A 17,828-nucleotide genomic window follows, 5' to 3' on the forward strand; every position below is an offset into this window, starting at 1 on the left:
CTGTCCCTCTCATCCTGCTACCTGACTACTTTGGCAGCGATACACAAAATGGCGGCGGGGAGCTCAGAGCTGGAAGGCACAGAGTGGAAGCCATTTTCTAACAGATCCAGGCCTCAGCACAGAGAGAGTCAAGACTTTCTACGCCTGGTGGATAATTAAGAGTACACCCTGAGTGTTTTCTGGGCCTATGCACTAAAGATTATGTTTGCTTTTGTTGTTTTTTGTTTAATCTACTGCGCTAACAAGCCATTGGGACCACTTGGCCTTTCAAAGGCACAATATACAGTCATTATGATTTAATCTAATGCAGGCTCACATTATAATAAATCTCAGGGAGAGAAGGAAAATAGACATAGACGCAGCAAGTTACATGCCATGCATACAACAAATGAAACTTACGCAGCATCTAATTACAGACTTTATCTCATTAAATGAAATGCAAGACAATACAACCGCATTACAATACATCATTACATAACATATTACATTTAGAATAGATTATGGTACTTACTATGTTGCTGCGATCGCCAGCCTGTCTGTCTGTGATTTCACTTGTTGGCCAAATTGTTTGTGCCTGTGGTTGAAGTCAAAATCTCCCTGCCTACAAGAGAGGAGAGAGACAGAGAGAGAAAAAACAGACAGAGTGAGAATTGTAGAGTTGAAGGGAGAGACAATTCACAGCAACGGAAACAGAGGGGAAGAGAAAACAATAGAGAGAAGCTGCAGAAGAACAGAGCGATCAGTTGGAGAGCCAGCAGCAGCGGCAGCAGCGGCGGCAGTGGCGGCAGCGGCAGAGGGCTGTAGGGGCTCCTCTCTGTAGCCTGTTTACTAATAAGCTCGCCCCACGGTCTTGCCTGGCCAAGGAAACTCATTAGTGGAACATGTAACACACCGCACCCTCTCTGCTGGCCTGTACAGTGGCCAACTCTCGCTGCCGCATGCTCACCCAACACCAACACACAAGCTCCACCATGGCCTTGGCCTTGCCCAGTAGCACCCACTCGCTGCATACATGCACACACTCTGGCACGCCGTATTACTGAAAGCCTACAGTGTCATGTGCGTGGGTGAAGTGCCGCATATGCGTGTACGTGTGAGCATAATAAGCGATTTCTGCACATGCGGCACAGTATGTTCATGTTCACACATGAGGGCATGTACAGACTGCGTGGCATTAATGTATGAGCCTGCTTTTTGATATGTGCCCGTGTTTTTCTGTGCGTGCGTAGGCGTGCGACGCCACGACCAACTCATGGAGGTGAAATGACACAAAGGAAAGCAGAGGTAGTTAGTCATCATTAGTCGAATCTTCGATTGCAGAAAAATAAAGAGGGCAACAGAGATAAAGAGAGACATGAGGGTTGTCCTCTAGCAGACCAAGGAGGACACTGCCAATTAAAGGCCCCCACTCAGTGTGGCGGCGGCTGCTGAAGGGTGATAATTCTGTACAAGGACACTAATTGCAGCGCAGGACACGGCCTTGCCGGGGAAGGGTCTTTTATATATTGTTTCTAACGTTTGTAATTACAGTGCAGTGCATTGGCCCGCCGCCAGCACATGTTTATGGGCTCATGAGTAACCCAACTCCTCCAGCCCAGGGAGGGAGATTCATGTCCGAGCTGTGCACTCACTGCACTCTGTGTGTCTGTGTGTGTGTTGTTTGTGTGCATATGCATGTTGATGACTCATGAAGCCTGGGTAAGTGTATGCAGAGGAGATAGTCTACAGTATTGCACGTGGATTGCTGCAAGTATTGTAAGAAAACACTACATATATGTGCTGTGTGCGTTAAAACTGAGATTTTGTAGTTTGGTTTTAAAACCTGAAACTGTTGGTCCCTCTGTCACTTCAGAACTTGTGTAAACAAGGAAACCTGAAAATATAAACACCACTGGAGTTCTGAATTACACCATAGAAAGCGCAGGCAAATCAGTAGAAGAAAATTTGAGAAATTACATGCCAAAGCACATCTCAGTCATTGTAAATATACATTTTTCCATACCATAACAAAGGCAGATTCAAGTCACCGTATCACTAATTCAGCTCAGCACCAATGAACAGTAAGAAAGTGATGAGGCGGGGCTGAGGTAAGGGTTGGGAGTTACAGTATTTTGATAGTTGGAGAGTTGCAGGCGAGGTCTTTCAACACTTCTAACTCTACCTCCAAGTAGAACAATTTTGCTGAGTCTGCAGGTTCTCTATGACTAAATTGCCTTGGCGACAGCGGAGGCCAAAAGCTGGAGAAATATATGAGCGTTGGAAAAGAAAAGTTGAGTGGGCGCAGCGCAGCGTTATCTGGAATATCGCTTTGCCTGGCAGGTACATAAAACAAGCAGCTATCCTGACAGTGTGTGCTGAGAGACACTCACACAGGATGCTGTAAAGAGTCCACACATTGAATACACAGAGCGGTCAAGGGCAATCACTGAATGACTCTTAATACGAATCTAAACACTGAACTTCTGAGGAATTCCCTTGAGTGAGTTCTTTAAATGCTTCTTGAGACTCTGGCTGTACAGCAAGCATGTCAGAAAATTGCCTTTGGGTAAACAGACCCAGGAAAAATAACACCTCGATCTTAGCTAAACGCCCCATGATGTAAAGCGTCCAGGTGAGAGCTGCTCAGGCCTCGTTTCAGAACGTCTGCAGGAGAGGAGGGGGAGGTATAGGGGAGGAAAATCTACATCATCTGTCCCCCCCAGAAACTCTCCCCCAGTCCAATATTATGTCATTATGACTGCACTCACTGTCTCTGCGGAGTTGCTGTGGTTTTGTGGATAAATTACATGTGACACTCCCAGCTGACATCCTGATTAATACGGGGAGAATAAAATGGCCCCCAATCCTGAGTAGTCAAGGGGGTAATGGACTAATGGCTTCCATGTATGGCGAGAGAAGTGAGGAAAAGCAGGTTGAGAGGCCATGGTGTGTATGTGTGCATGAGCATTTTTTGTGTGCAAGTGTAATCGGCGTACATGTCTGTAATCATTCTGCTTATTGAGCCTTGAAAAGCGTCCTTTTGTGCAATAATCATGCACATACACGACAACAACCCCCATACTGTACGGTGTATGAGCGAGTGCGTATCGGGGTCTCGGCCTCTTTGTCCAGCCTCTCCTCCTCTCTTTTCAGGCCTGGCCTACTTCCTACTGTACTGTAGTTCTGATCCTGTAATGAGTACACCCCAGCCTGTAGTGGCCACTGTAGATCCATCCATCTGCTCTCTCACATTCAGAGTACAGAAGGGCAAAGGGGAGCCCGGCCAGCTTCTACCACAAAGACCCGATCGGACCAGACAACTCGTTACCTCGAGGAGATTCAAACAGGTTTCTCAACTGACTGACAACTGCCAAACAAAAGCTCGAAGCAGATGTTACTATTGCTCAGAAGAACTATAAAATGTGAGCAGTTGTCTCAGGTTTTTTGCAGACTGCACTGTAAACGTTAGACGTGCCGGGCTGCCAAAGTGGGAAATTTAAATCCACCTCCATTTGCACCAACCTGTTGCATAGTGTTAGTTACTTTGCACCACTGCTTATAGTCTGTCAGAAAAAGTCCTTGATCTAAATCAAAGGGGAGACTGCGGAGTCATCGTATTGATACCATATATAAACATATTTTGGTCTACATTTCTGGCCTTAATATTGTCTTGTGATCGGAAAAAAAATATTTTAAAATCAATTTCAAATCAAATTTAGAAATCAAGTGTATTAATGTGAAAAAATTGAATTAAAAAAAACAAAAAAACAAATTTTAACATTGAATCCATGCTGTAGCATCGCCCTGCTGATTAAATATATGGCAAATTAAATGTCAGTAAATTGGCGACAAAATCCAAATCCTCTTACAGGACTACATGTATGCATGTTTAGTAACATGCAGCCCAGGCAGTTCAGTCCGTCAATCACACCCCTAAGCCTGACAGTCCTCCAGAGAGCTCCGACATACAATATAACTGTCATTATGCCAGGCTTCTCGGTTTTATTGTACTTAAAACGGCACACTGAAAACGTTTTAGCGGGAGAAATAAAAGAGGCTCCATTATTATGGCAGAAAAATATATTTACAGTGAGTGCTCACTTGGCCCCCATTCACCACTCCAATCTGGATTTCATATTAGCCAGGAGGAAATTGGATGGAATTCACAACATCACAGCAAGCTCATAAATGAAACAAAATCACATAATCTTAAATACCAATTTATCCACTTAACAAATGAAGCAGTGTATTGGTGGCTTATTGCTGTGTTGCACTGGTGAGTGACTCATTTTTGCTGTGTGTTGCACTAGTAAGAATACACTGAGCACTGGCACATGACCTAAACCACACACTCAGCACTTCAAAAGTATCTGGCAGAATTACTCAGATCTGGAGACGTACAGTAGTCTATACAGTCACTGCTTCTACACCACATTAAAGTCCCCAACAGGAAACATCAAAATCGTCTGTCGTCTCTGGTTGGATCACAAAACAATAATATTACACTCCTGAATTGTCTTGTTCTTATCTGGTTATTAAATGAGTGAAGATTATGTGAAATCAGATTTTAAATATATGATGTCCAAGGCATGTGGCAATGGCTTTTATCCACACAAATATACTTTTTAATGCTTACAACACTATTGAGAATAACAAATAAAACAGTTTTTGGAGCAGTTGAGATCGTACGAAATTAACCAACTTAAGTTCAACTGCCCCGAAATATGTTTTAGGGATTATGTGAAATTAACTTAAGTATGAAATAAATATTTAAATAGGTTACAAAGTTTTTAACGGCCGTTTAAAAACTCAAAGAATAATAATAAGAGAGTTGATACATTTGTGGTTTTGCTATCAAAGATGAAAAACATGTTGAAATAACCTCAATATTATTACAAAAATGAATCTATAACGATTTACTAAAATAACCAGCAAGTAATAAAGCAAGTAAGTAAAGGACACACACGAGGGCATGCATGCATACACCTTTACACACACACACACACACACACACACACACACACACACACACACACACACACAGTATAATATGGTGATGCTGTGTATTCAGGCACCATTATTGTGTTATTCACAAGTTCAAAAAAATTTATATAAAAATATAAACCCCATCTTATCATTTACAGTTATTCTGTTTTGTGCTCTCTTGTATTTTTTCTGACATTTGCCAATAGAAGAAAAGTTTTTTATTTTACTCTGCAAGAACGACCTTTCTGGAACTTGAAAGATTTTTAAAGTTTTGTCACAAAGACTTCCTTCTTTAAAGTAAAGTAAGAGAGGAGATAGTTTAGCACATTTGATCTTGAAAATAATGTAATGTGATCTGCACCAAATATGTCTAAATCAAATACAAATCAAACAAAGCAAATTAAAAGTAAACCAAAATAATTCTAATAATTGTATAATAATTACATGCAATTACTTTCAACACCGTTGAACAATAATTTTACACATCGTACAATTTAGTTCCTTTGTGCTCGTTTTGGCATTTTTTAAACCAACGAGCACTAAAAACTTTTGAGGTGTTGTCAGCTGGATTTTTCTGCATCTTTATAAAAAAATGTAAAACTTTTCAATAACTAATACATTCTAAGGAAATTATAAATTTAACATACAATTTCATTGGAGATCCAAAAAAAAAAAAAATCTTCATTCAAGTTCAAGTTCAGAGTCAAGTTCAAGTTAGGGAACTTGTTGTTTTAGCTTTACTTTAGAAACAATGTTATCCTCCTATAGATAGAGCAAATTATAAAAATCTATTGAAAATACATACAATTTACTAAATGTATCAAAAAGGCATTTTCGTCTGTGTAGAGGTTTAAACGAATTAACACTGTGAACACACCATTTCATTAAACCTGAGAACACACACACACACACACACACACACACACACACACACACACACACACACTGAAAGGGCAAAACCAGACAAGAATATAAAAATGTGGTCATAATTGTTAAAAATATATCAATAACTGACATCCTGTACTGAGAAAAATAATTAAATTTGATGTACGATTATGCACGTTTGATTGTGTACATACTTGTTTGCATGTGTGTGTGTGTATGTGTGTGTGTTGTTACTGGCTCTGCTGTGTAGCTGCAGTGAAGCTGAAGTTTGCCTCAGTGCAGAGAATGCCTCATTGTGATCTGCACCAGGCCGTTGGATTGGTCAGGTATACTTTTACAAAGAGAGAAAACACTGCAAACCCTCACCACCCTGCCATCTGCCTCTCAACATGCAACCTTCCCCTGGACTCCTGCCATCCACTGCCAAAAAGGCCTTAGGGGTGGAGTAGTGTGATACTCTGCCAGCCAAAACCATGTGTCCACTGCTAGTTAGGCAGAGCTTATAATCATGTGAATGAACATAATCACCTATATGTGGAAAAGCTGAACCTGAATCTTGAACCACCTGAAAAGCTTTGAGGGATATCTGGCTGACCTTGGCCATCAAAAAGTCCTTTATAAACAGCCTGCTGAGCAGCTGAACATCTGAGCAGACACTAGCAAACCACGAAATAGACTGAAAATAGAAGATTTTCAGGAATCAACTGCTAATAATTCATGTTTAAAAAAAAGAAAAAGTTATTCCATAACATGATTATGTTTTCATGTATTTGGTTCCCCTCAAAGGCAATCCTACAAATTAAATCTTATGAATAGACCTGGGAATTGTAAATTGCCATATAAATGTCTCATTCACTTACGTAACCTGAATTTTTCCTTAATTTAATAAAGTTAACTTACAAAGACCCAAATGACACAAAGTAAATTAACTTTTTATTTGAAAAAAAAGAAAAAAATCTAATTTAACATTTAACATTTCTTTTTTTTTTTTTTTTACGGAATTGCTTCTTGTGTGCTCACACAGGTTTGCTGCTCGTTCAGGTTTCCTATTTGCTCAAATAAAAACAAAGGGGTGTTTTCAATGCTATCTTTATTATTGCAAGAGCCTTTTAATTTTTTAGATTGGTCGTTACTGCCCCTATGTGAAGCAAAAATCCTGGGAAATTCCATCTTTAAAGGATAGATTCACAAAAAAATTATACAATCAACATTAAACAAGGCGAATACAGTCAAATACCTTTTGTAAATGGTTAAGTGATGGACTGTTTTATGTTTATCCTCTATTCTGTCTGAAATACGAACTTGGAAAAATACTACTTTGGATATAATTGTGATAATACTACACGAAATTCAAAGAAATGCAGAGTGTTCTCGTTGAAATTAATCTGACGGTCGAGCTTTCGACAACATTAAACCAATCAAAACGATCAGTACACCATGTTCCTCTCTTCATACAGTACATATTAAGGCCCGACCACATCACACATATGAAATACTTCCACAATCATGGCCTTCCAATCATCCACTGATCGCCACAAAGTAGGATTATCCTGGCAGAAATCAAAGTGCTATTAATACCTTCTGGTTTCGCATTACTAAATTACAACTAGGTTTTTGTGAAGACCTGGAAAAAAGTTATTGAAAATGATTCTCAAAGTTATAGGAACGGCTACATCGCCATGTTCCTAAACTACACGAACATCGAAGCTTTTATATTCAGAAGTATAAAATGCGCATTCGAGTGAAAAGAAACTTTGTGTAAGAAACCTCAATTGCACCAAATGTTTATTTGTACGGGCTGCTTGTTTAACGCTGAATGCTAAAAGATGTAAACCCATGGATGAACTTCCATCTAAACCACGCAAGCGTACACATATTAAAACAGATATTACTCACCGATTTTTCAAAGTGCGGTCGGGATGCGAAATCGGCAGCTCTTCCTGCTCTGATCCACATCTCTGTTAGGAGGAGGAGAAAGCCATAAGCTCCCGTTTGGTGGCTTTTGCAAGACCCTGTGAATTCCCTCAGACTGTCCCCTTCACAGCTGTGTGCCTCAGCCCCAGCTCCCAGCTTGTGGTTCCCAGCCTCAATCTCAGCTCCAGGCTCTCTTCCTCCTCCAGCCACAGTCTGCGCTCCGAGCTCAGGGCTGCCACCGGCTGGGTCCAGGTCTGGTGAGGCCTGAAACAATAGGAGGCCATGAGGCTGTCTGCAAGGCTCCAGCTAAGCCTGTCTGCTAGTTAACAAGTCTTTGAATGAGGAATGTTAGCAAACAGACAAACAGCATGTCTGATGCATGCAAATAGCACAACCAGTCCAGTCACAGCCTTGGCTGGGCCCATGAATAATTCAGCAGTCTATATGCTGCTCTCCCACATTACACCCTCCCTCTCCCCGAATGAAATGCCTTCACTAGAATAAGTGTGGCAAAGTATTAAAATCCCTGCTTTACCAACGACCTTAGTCGCAAAAAATCAGTTTTAATACTTCGAACAAACATGCATCGATAGGACAAAGTCGGCGTGTAGAAACACAATATGCAAAGCTACTTCTGACATTCCAACGTTACAATTTGAAAATTTCGTTATTACATTTTTTCTTTCTCTCATTGCCTTTTAATGTCTTTTGTTTGCAGTTGGCACCTGTCCCTGAAAGAGCTCCGGCTCAGCACACCACTCACTCCCCTGTTAGGAGAGCGAGTCGGTGTGAAAGAGAGAGAACAAGGGAGAACGAGAGACAGACACAGAGAGAGAGGACATGGGAAGGAAATAGTAGGAAAGACAGTGAGTAGAAACGAAGGAGGTGCGGTACTTCATGCCAGTTGTTGGCGCTGATGAAGGACAAGCCTCTAAAACACCGATGTGTATCACGCTCAGATACTGGTCACATTCTCTGCTTGTCATCCACAGTGGTCATCCTGACCACGAGCCCACCGCAAGCGGGTTACCCATCAGAAATGGCGCCCCGGCACTCCAGGTGGAACAAGGCCCATCACGTGGCGAAACACCACCTTAACAAATTTCCATCCAAAAAAGAGAGAAACTAAATAAATACTGTGAGAAACCCATCAGCAGCAAAAAAAAAAAAAAGGAAGACGGCGTGCATTTTATGAAAAACAAAATACAGAAGAACGGAAGAAACAGCGCCAAAATCCAACGTGATGCAAAAATCAATGCGCCAAAAGTGAGAAAAGGCCCCCAAAAAGCAACTTGTTGCCAGGTTTTGCAGCGCTGCTGTGCAGCTAGTTGGAGGCAGAGGGTTAAAATCCAGCTAGTAGTGAGTGAAAAAAAGCTCCGTCTATGGAAGGGCGGGCTGTGGGGAGGCCCTGACTGTAGAAATAGCAGCAGACTTTTTTTCTTTTTTTTTTCCCCTCGCAGAGCTTAAGTCTCCCCCTTGCGTGTGGCTGGAGCAGAAAGCGGGGAGCAAGCGAAACAGAGGGAGAGAAAAAGAAGAGGGAGAGGGAGATAGATAGATAGATAGAGAGAGAGAGAGAGAGAGAGAGAGAGAGAGGGGAAGAGAGGAGGAGACAGCAAGCGCACAGTGAAGGGGAGAAAAGCTCCGCTGATGATGAAATAGGAGGTGCGGCGGAGCGCGCGAACCAGTCACTTTTTCATCACATGTCCAACACGGCAAGGAACTGTATTTGCACTGGAGACTGTGGGGGGGAGGGAGGAAGGGAGGGGGGGGGAGGAGGGAGCATAAGATGGGTGGGAGACGGAGACACAGAAGGAAAGAGAGAGAGAGAGCGAGAGAGAGAGAGAGAGAGAGAGGGGAGAGTGGGAGGGTGGAAAGCACTAAATGTGGGAGGGGTGGAGGAGGAAGAATGACACAGAAATCCACTCCTCCAGCAGTGCGCAGACGCAGTCCGCACACTTACACGCCATACTGGGATACACTATACAGTACCTCGGCTACTATATCAACTAGTGAAAAAGAAAAGCGGGGGAAAAAGAGAACACACAGTCGCTTCAGAATGGACTGCCGCTGAAGGATCCTTGAAATATGCAACACTTCTGAGAGCTGGTTGAATTATTAACCTTATCTCTTACTGTAGTGGGGCTCTTGTCACTGCAACAGTCTTGGGAGCACACTCTGAAAGGAGCACACAATCTCGGAGTGCATTAACTCTTTAGCATGCCACAGTGACTAGAGTGAATGCACAGAAGAGCAGATGCGCGCGCCCACACACACACACACACACACACACACAGGAAAAAAGATAAGCTTGCACAGTGTTTATTTCAGTAACATGTGGCGAAGAACGCACGGACTAAGGAGCCTCCTCCTTGTCCCGGCTCCGTCACAAAGCGAGCTAAACGCTGCAGCTGAACCCTTGCAGCTATTTTGGCACAAAGTCAAAAGGCTGATAAGCATTTTTGGGTGAGACTTTGCTGCTTTTTCCTCGAGGAAAAACAGCTGCCACTTGCCCCGGTAAAAACGCATTCAACAGTTCAAAGAGGAAATTTGCACAAAAAAAAGAAAAACACCACGGAAATGCTGATTCGTTGCTGCATAAAAGTAAAGGAGATTTTACGTAAAGAGTGAGCAAGCCAGAGGAGTTAACCGGAGAGGGAGAGACCCAAACAGAATGGTTGTTTCCACCATCTTAGATTGTATTGATTATTCTTTGCTGTAACGTCTGTCTCTCTCACACACGCTGGCTCTCTTTTCTCTCCTTTTCTGTCCCTCCCTCCCTCTTTTCTGCCTCTGTCCTGCCACCTTCTCCACTTGGTGATCAGCATTTGGCTTTTTCCATTTGTGGCAGATTACTGTAACGCTATTGTACAACAACTTCCTGCCTCTTTTGGCTCTGGTTCTAAAAACTGCAAAGGCAGAGCTCGTGGCTTCAACTTTTTCCCCCTCGGCCTTGAACTACAGGAGCTCTAAAAGGAAAGAAAAGGAGGAAGGACATATGTAAAGTGTGTCTGTTACTGAGGAACTATTCTGATTGCATTTCTGCTTTATAAAGTGCTGAGAATTAAAGAGGGCAGGAGGGGACTACATGCCTAGCAGAGACAATGAGAGAGAGAAAAAAAGGTGGGGGTTAAACTTTTCTTACTTTCTTACTCTGTGAAAACTTTTCTGTTGGTTTTAGAGGGCACTGCGCTGTTAGTGGGGCTCAAGCTCACGCAGATTTGTCTAACATGGCTGCTACTGCTTCAGGCTGCACAATTTGAGAGGGCTGCTTTCATAGCACGGCCACCACCCTGTTCCTCGCCGGCTCTGTTTCTCACTCCAGCAGCACAGAGGCTGTGTTTCTACCACGAAAACTACTTTTTCCCCCGTCTGCACTTCTCTTTGCTCCACAGGTTTCAATAAAAAATTACAGGTGATCAAACACAGACGACGTGCAGACGGTCAGAGGAAAAATCATAGCATTATTTACACCAGCTCAGTGCGGAAGCAGCACTGCGATTCGTTTGATCTCTTGTCTCCTTCCCTAACTGAGACGCAAGCCCTGGTTCAGGCGTCTACATTGGCATGAGCTATAGAATCCTATTAGAAGGAGTGCAGCTGTACGTCACATCTCGCCATGCGTTTTAACCAATTGCGAAACCCCTGACTTCATTATGGCTTTTAATGTATGAAGCTGCAGTGTGTATATGTTTGAGAGACCTTATTTGGGAAAAACAGGGGTTATAAAACAGAACACAGGTCCAAGTATAACACACAGCCGAGGCACACTTTGTGTATCTATGCTCAGTGTGCGTGCTGCACTTTGCATGGCATAAAGTTCATTTGAGGATACGCTTTTGGTTTTGAGCAGCCTGCCAGCTCTCACCACTGTGCTCATCAACACTGCTCCTCTGCCGCGTCTCTCAGTAATTAATCGCGTTTTAATTTTACGCCCATTATTTGCAATATTTTAGCAGCTAATAACTTAAACAGACTCTTTTAAGGGATTATTGTGCTGTACTTATTCAACTGTTTCCCATGAAACGCATTGTTAAAAAGGAACAAACCTTTACTGTTTCCACTTCTTTTTTATAACTTGCACTAATCATTTCAGACTAAAATGGACGTTTTTAAATTTGTAACAATGACACAACTTCGTCTCTGCTCTTTGATTTGCATTGTGGAATAAGCAGAGAAACGAAAAACAGCTCTTTATCTGGAGTACATGGCTGCACATCTGTGTGATACAGAATCAGTCAATCGGGCCAATTGACGGTACGATGTGAAACAAAATGGCAGACGCCGCCATGTTATGGACTCGAGATCCGAAATCATTTGTGTGTAATTTCTTAGAAACAAAACATTTCCCGTGTAAACTCCAAATCTTTTACCTGATTGTGTCAGAGGCCTCAGACGCCTGCTCAAATCCATCATATTAAAATTTCTATTAAAGGTTTTGTATCTTTTTGTGCACAGAAAGAATTATTCAGAATATTACACAGATGAATAAATATGTTTTGAAATCATTAAAAGATATCAATTGTATATCGATACAAATGTCGCAGACGTGTAACCAGCTTCATCAAAAATATATTGATCTATTATTACACAATTATAATTAATTAATGTGGCTATCAGAGCATTGAATAAAACACACTGATTAAGCTTTTTGGCCTCATTTTGTACGAGTGTCATGGTCTGCTGTAGTCAGGAGAGCCCACTGAACACACATTTAATTGTCTGTCGTGGGAAAACACTCTATTTTACAGAAAGTTAAGATAAGAGCAGAGGACAAGGACTCGTTATAAATACACTGCCTTTCAAAAGCTTTCTTTCTATGGCTACAGGAAACAGTGAGGGAAGCTGGTGGAAGATGAAATTGCAGCGGGCAGAGGATCTGCAAAGTTGAACAATATTTGCACTTAGTCATTTGCAAACATCAAGGAGACATTAGGAGGTTGGGGGGGGGGGGGGGGGTGAGAGAGGGGTGGTTCTGTGCTGGGTCAGCAACCACTACTACATCAACATAGCAGACATGATATGTGGCACATAAAAACACATGTACATTCTAATGGACCAATTCAAGGGGATAAAAAGCTAACCACAAAAGTATCCCGTCACCACGAGGCAAGACTTTATAATCTCCAGGAGCAGGGGCAGAGTCTATGAGGTGGTCTTGCTGAAGCCCCGCACGTGTCTAAACAACTTCTCTATTACACCCGAGACCTTTGAGGGCACTCCCCATCGAGTGGGGAACAAAGGCCATGACCCCGAGGTCAAAAGCGTTACACGGTAGGCCAAGCGGGGCCATTGAATGCTCTATTGCTGTTTGCTTTAAGAAGGTAAAGATTACTAACACATTAACTAACACAGATTAGGGGGTTATCCCTCATGAGACTGAGGTCCCAGGGCAGCACATCACGTCTTATTAACACAGGCTGGCCCTTGACCCCACCAGTCACCTCAGGCAGCCGACTGTGACCACCACTTTCAGCTCTCTGTTTGAGCACGAAGACACACACACAAACAAGAAATGAGGAGTATCACAGCAAAGGCGCTGCACAGCTTGAAAAAAATAATTGTTGACTGGACAAGCACGAATGAGTGATGCAACATCATCACCGCACCGTATTTGGAGCGGTGATGCACTCCTGATCAGAAATGAGGGATGTCTGACGAGCAGTAACAGGCTGCGCAGCATCTGTGTGTCTGAAAATAATCAGACTAATATTTCCCAAAAATGATGACCTACTGATGAAGCATTCAAATAAACAGTTTTTCAAAGCCTCTGACTTTAAAACACGTGTGCTACCGAAGTTTATAAAATGGGAGCATGTGCAATAAAGTTCTCATCACAAAATGGTGGACACAAGTCATGCGCAGTATGGATGTTCCAGATGATCATATGATGAAAAGGCAACACAGGGAGAATTTCTTCACAAACCCCTTTTTTATGACATGCTATTGAAATGGTACTTTTGCACCAGCAGAGAGGAAAAAGGTAACATGTTATGTTGAGCATACTTAACCCTACGTGCCCAGAAAGAGCAGGCCACTAATATCTTATAATGAGACATAAATTATGCTCAACATCTTCGAAATTACTGCTCTCGATCAGATCATTTGCGCTTGTCTCTCTCAAAATAAAATACCATGGTAATTTACCGTGGTAATTTGATTGAGCCAAAAAAATGTCATTGCTGGGGAAATTTTCCTGGAGTGCTTTTCCCGAAAGGTCAAGTTCATGATTGTTTTAAGAATGTGAAAAAATGACACAGCTGCTTTTTCCCAAAGTTTTCTGCACATTTAAAACTTGCAGAAATTGAAATTAAGCACTTCATAAAACTATTTAACGGTTGAATGTCTTCTGGACAGTTAAACAAAACATCTAGGTATTATAAAATAATAAAAAGTGTTTCTCTTGTGAAAATATGTTGACTTTTAAATTTGAGGGGGGGTTAACAGCTGATTAAGACAACAAAGGGCCGTCTGTTTGTCTGCTCGGTGAGTGATGCCCTCAAATTTATACATACTAAAATTTAAAAAAGCAAACACTGAATTATAACTGATTATATAATGTGTATAATAGGAAAAAAGATGCAAACATTTAATATTGAAGTTTAATTATTAACTGTGAAAAACACAGCTCCTTTTTTCCTTTTCCTTTAATGTCAGCTTTATTGTGAAGTGTGAGAGGGATCTTCTTTTATTAAAAATCTAATGAAAAATATATAACAATGTATGAATTGTATAGGATTAATATCTAATCCCATCAACTTTTTGTTAACTTTCTGCAAATAAATAAATACAATAAATTACACTGTAGTAAATATATATTACGCATGTGCACTCTTAAAAACACATCTGTCTAATCAAGCTTTATTTTTTCTTCTCCTTGGGCAGAGACACACATTTAACCTGACATTGTGTTTCAAAAAAATAGTGTTTCCATTTACTTCCAAAAGTCTGCTTTTATATGAACTGATCAACAGCAAACTATACTAACACGTGTTCAATTAAAAAAAAAAAAAACAACTTAGATATAATTTCCATGTTAGCATCTGTAATATAACATTTAGCATTCTGATTTTAATTCAACTTCACACAGTTTTTTAAGATGACTAAAAATCTAATAATTAAAGACAGTACTTTTTTTTTTTCTCCTCGGAAAGTCTCCTTTGGATACATGGAATATTTTACAATCACTTCCTTGCTTGTGAGTGCATGCTTTAAGCATTCAATTATTTTTTATTTCATTGGATTTTCGTTCTATCAGTTTCTCATGAAATGTTTAAAATGTGCCCTGCTATACTCTTCTGATCTAAAAAGCGCAAAGCCGGGCAGGGACATGTGCCAAACGCCTGTCGGTTACATTTTAATCTGCTTCCTCATATTTAACAAATCAAAAATACAAAATCAGAAGAAATCATGGCATGGACTATGCCTTAAATATTTTTTGAGGACATATTGTAAAGAAACCCCACCAGTTCATCTTAAAAAGAAAACAGTGTAAAGAGCTCATTTTCATCAGGAATTAACTCACCTTACTGTTTCTCGCAGGATTCTGAGAGAAAGAACAGGAGGAAAAGAGCAAGGAAGAAGTTTCTCCTGGGAACAAGCTGGAAATTATGGACCTATTCGATATCAGACCTCAGAGTGGACAACCTATCCAAAGAGGGACGCGCCCTAACTGTAACTAACAACTACTTCTGGCAGCCCTTCAACAGCCAAACATATTGTCCTGGATCAGGGCAGCATCGAACTCAGGCAGTTTAGGCAAGGAATTCACATCCAACTATATCGGCAATGGTATCAAAATGTCGATAACAATGCATTCAGAGTAAATATATATATATTTTTAATGAGATATAGAGTTACAAGTCTTGAGCTGACACATTAAGACATTAAACAAAGATTTTCAAACCATGAGCCAAGTTAGACAAAAAGAGGGATAATCCTGACAGCCAGTGCAGATCATTTTTGTTTAATTGATTATCATAATTTTTATTACACATGTTTAAACATACTTTTTTCAACAATAACATATATAGATTCAATCTTTAAGCTGTCAAAGTCTGAAAATCTACATTTCTGGTTGAGGCCAAGTGAGAAAACTGTATAATAGCAACAGCAAGTATGTACAAATATGTTGTACTTGTAATGTGGAATTATTTGATGCTAAATAATCTTTATATTAATTCAAAAACTCCTTTAAATAGAGTTACTGTTTATTCATTGTAACACCCGTGTTATCATGGTCATCCAAAGAGATACTTCAATGTATAATTTCAGCAACATAGATAGTGTGTATTATGCAGTGTTAGCTAAAATGCACTGGTCGAAGGCACTATGTAAACTGAGGTAGCGGGACAAATTCTCACAAGTCAATGATGTGTAATAATAAAAGAGTAAATACTCCTTTTCTGTCCACTTGACTGGCCTGCACCAGGCGTCTGCATACCTGAAGTCTCCCTTCACAGTTTCCTCCTGAGAGCTCCTAATACCTACTTTAAACAGCCCTGGCCATTTTTATTTCATTCTCCCTCAACACTAAGCCAGGAGTGCTACAGGCCTGGCATTTTAGAGGCCACGTCACAACGCCTGTGTCTGCGCCGCAGGGCTGCAAGGAGTCCAACAGCTGAACCACACGCACTCTGCGGTTCACCGCCTCGACAAACACTCTAGGCGTGCTGCTTTTGCTATCTCACACACCCTCTCTAGCATCCTTGCTCTAATGAGAACAGCAAAACACGCACCTAATACGCTTCATCCATTTCATAAACACGCTCTCCTCCTGGTGCCATCTCCGACGCAGGGCCAGTGAGGCTTCAGCTCCTGAGCCCCTTCACAGTACTTCCTCTCTCCTGATGACAACAGTAAAGTTAGCTCGGTCACAAAAATAGACAAACAGTTCCCACTTCCCAATTCAGCAATGTCATTTAATAAGCTTGATAATGTCTGCACATAAATAAATAAATAAATAAATAAATGAATGAATGAATAATGAATAAACCTGTGGCGTCCTCTGAAGGAGGACACAATACAGACACTGATTTAAAAGTGACCAAAATAAAAACACTGACTAGGTAAATTCCAGTGTGAGACTGTAAATGGTGTGTGTAATGTTATTAGCAGGAGGATATTTATCCAAGTGGGAGAAAAAAGCAGCGCTTCAAAGGACAGCTGCGCAAACAGAGGCTTTATTGCTCTGCGGGCTATTTCTGCAAATGTAAATTCTAGTTAAATATTATTTTTTAAGATGAGCATAAGACATGCTGTAACATTTCAAAGAATTTGGTGCAGACACTGTGTGTGTCTGTAACTCTATGTTGCAAGTTTTTTGTTTTTAATTTCTATCATATATATTATTTTTACCCTGTCTTTTGCATTGCATTGTTATCTATATTTTACCTTTATGTGGACACATTAGTTCACACAGTATCATCGACTTGTTCTATTGCTCTGTATTAATGCTTGTGCCCATCAGACGAGAAAGTGTCGGCACTAAAGAGCTCAGTCATTTATAAAAAAAGGGGTTGTTTCTGTAAATATGAAGCTTCAGGGTATGTGTCTTTGGTCTGTATGGTAACAGTTGTTTACTTCTATACTAGATTAAGGCCTTCTGGGTTCATAACGTTAATATGCAGTTTAAATGATCTAAACAATTGTTGTCTGTTGTCTGTGAAATAACTTTTTTTTTAAATAAATGTTTTAGGTGTCTGCTTTTCATATAAAGCCATTTGAGTTGTATCCCCCGTGAAGTGTGTGATAACAGTGTTTATTACTATTTGTACTGTTAACAATGATCATAATCATTATTTCTCATGTTATATTAATGCCAACAAGCAGCCTTGCTCCTCGTGATTATGACTCCAGACACCATAAAAGAGCTTTTAAGAGTCAACATTAGTTTATTGGTGCTATATTATTACTTCTTCTGATATCTGCGAGTGCGTAAATGATATGCCCTCGTTATACTCAAATACTCTAACTAGATGGTGTGTAATAACTCTCTGGTGCGCCCATCATCATCATCATTAGGGCTAAAGGTGCGGACAGCACGCGGGAAACTGTGGATATGACAG

The 17,828-nt window shown here is 40.9% G+C and overlaps 2 long non-coding RNA genes across 4 annotated transcripts in view; one reads left to right on the plus strand and one right to left on the minus strand.

The window, feature by feature from the left end:
* Positions 1–17,828, minus strand: part of LOC115587105 (uncharacterized) — a 48,471-nt gene that overhangs the window by 10,567 nt on the left and 20,076 nt on the right. For 2 of the 3 annotated variants that reach the window (XR_003984969.1, XR_003984968.1), the window contains 2 exons: positions 7,747–8,028; positions 512–601 (listed from right to left, as the gene is read on the minus strand). This is a non-coding gene — a long non-coding RNA (uncharacterized LOC115587105). Of the gene's footprint in view, positions 1–511; positions 602–7,746; positions 8,029–8,438; positions 9,480–17,828 lie in introns of those variants that run through there. The other variant, XR_003984970.1, reaches the window with a different exon arrangement.
* LOC115587106 (uncharacterized) lies at positions 10,258–17,498 on the plus strand. The gene is made up of 2 exons (XR_003984971.1): positions 10,258–10,884; positions 15,304–17,498. It is a non-coding gene; the product is annotated as an uncharacterized LOC115587106 (long non-coding RNA).

The sequence above is a fragment of the Sparus aurata genome, chromosome 8, assembly GCF_900880675.1.
Source record: "Sparus aurata chromosome 8, fSpaAur1.1, whole genome shotgun sequence".
Taxonomy (NCBI): Eukaryota; Metazoa; Chordata; class Actinopteri; order Spariformes; family Sparidae; genus Sparus; species Sparus aurata.